Source organism: Tamandua tetradactyla, chromosome 7 (genome assembly GCF_023851605.1).
Source record: "Tamandua tetradactyla isolate mTamTet1 chromosome 7, mTamTet1.pri, whole genome shotgun sequence".
NCBI lineage: Eukaryota > Metazoa > Chordata > Mammalia > Pilosa > Myrmecophagidae > Tamandua > Tamandua tetradactyla.
Window position 1 is genome coordinate 84,741,497 of NC_135333.1, and position 1,788 is coordinate 84,743,284.

Here is a 1,788-nt window from a genome sequence, read left to right on the forward strand (position 1 = left end):
GGAAGCCTAAGGCTGAAGGAGAACATGAAAAATTGTACTCCTGACTTGGGAGAAGACCAGAGCCTACTAAAAAGCAGCCATATTCCCAAGGTTCCCAGGTCTGTCACTTGTTACCTCAGGCCGTAAAGTGATCCATATATATGTTAACTTTTTAATCCTCATAATCCCATTAAGTTAAATACTTCTTTTCCCTTCATTTTTACAGATGTGGAAACTGAGGCACAGAGAGATTAATAACTACCCAAAGTCAGAATCAGGATTTAAGATGGGATATTCCCAATGGGGAGTGGACTGTGAAGGCCTAGGCAGTGTTTTCTCAAAGTGTGGTCCCTCATCCAACTGCATCAAAATCATATGTAATAGTTGTTAAATACAATAATTGTTAAAATACATATTCTCGGCCCCGCCCATCCTAGAGCTACTGAACCAGTATCTTTGGGAATAAGGTCTGGGAATCTGCACTTAAGTAAAATTTCCTCAGGTGACTTTTATACACACTATATTTGAGAAGACTTTACGAGCAGGAGTGAATGTGGAAGACCTCCTTTCCTGGAAAGGGCAGAGAGAGGATGGCGCTCAGAAATCTTAGCAGGGATAGAATCCATGTTCAGGAACCACTGCTATAGACACTTGTGGAATGAAGACCTTCCTCATTACTAGGAGGCCGCCAGGGGTTCATGCCTACCCACCCTTTAATGGACTCTCACAGGTCATCTGTGGAGGCCTCCTCTAACGCAGAATTTCTAGACCCTGACTGCATATTTGAGCCTCTGTGCAGAGCTTTAAAAACAGTCAGATAGGGCGGGCCATGGTGGCTCAGTGGCAGTTCTCTCCTGCTATGCTGGAGACCCGAGTTCGATTCCCAGTACCTGCCCGTGTGAAAAAAATAAAAACAGTCAGATACCTGGGAACTCGCCCAGACCAATGAAATCAGAATCTCTGGTTGTGGCCTCAGGGAATTGGTATTTAACAAATGAGAAAGAAAAACTTACCAGGTGACTCTCATATGCAGGCAGAATTGAGAATGACTGTTCTTAAGCAATACTTAGCTGAATGTTTATCAATTTTCTTTTAAAAATTGTCAATTCCTATTTTAAAAAATGTATTTGTGTTTCAAAAATTTATCAGTTTTTATTTTGAGTTTATAGAATCAAAGATGATTCTCATGCTGATAATCTGGAGAATGCACTTTGGGGAACTGTCTTAGAGAATAAGAAGATGAGGCAGGGAAAAGAATGATGTTTCAGTTTGCTATAGCTGTCAAAATGCAATACACCAGAAATGAGTTGGCTTTTTCAAAGGGGATTGATTAGTTTACAAACTTACAGTTCTAAGGCCATAAAAATGCCCAAACAAAGGCACCAACAAGAGGATACCTTCACTGAAGAAAGGACAGTGGCATCCGGGGTTCCTCTGTCACATGGGAAGGCACATGGTGACATCTGCTGGCTCTTCTCTACTGGATTAGTTTCAAAATGACTCTCTCAGCAGCTGTGAGTCCTTCTGAACTTCTCCTGGGACATTTTCTTTCCTCTCTTTAAACATCTCTGGGTTGTCTGTCATAAAGTGCTCTAGGAAAGGATTCAGACCTACCTTAAATTAGGTGGGCCACATCTCCATGGAAACAACCTAAGCAAAAGTTCCCAGCTACAACGGGTCTGCACTCACAGGGATGGATTAAAGAACATAGGCTTTTTCTGGTGTACATAACAGTTTCAAACCAGCACAGATGCAAACAAAATTTTCTTAAAAATTTTTTTTAAAAAGTTAGACTAAGACCCTTTGTCG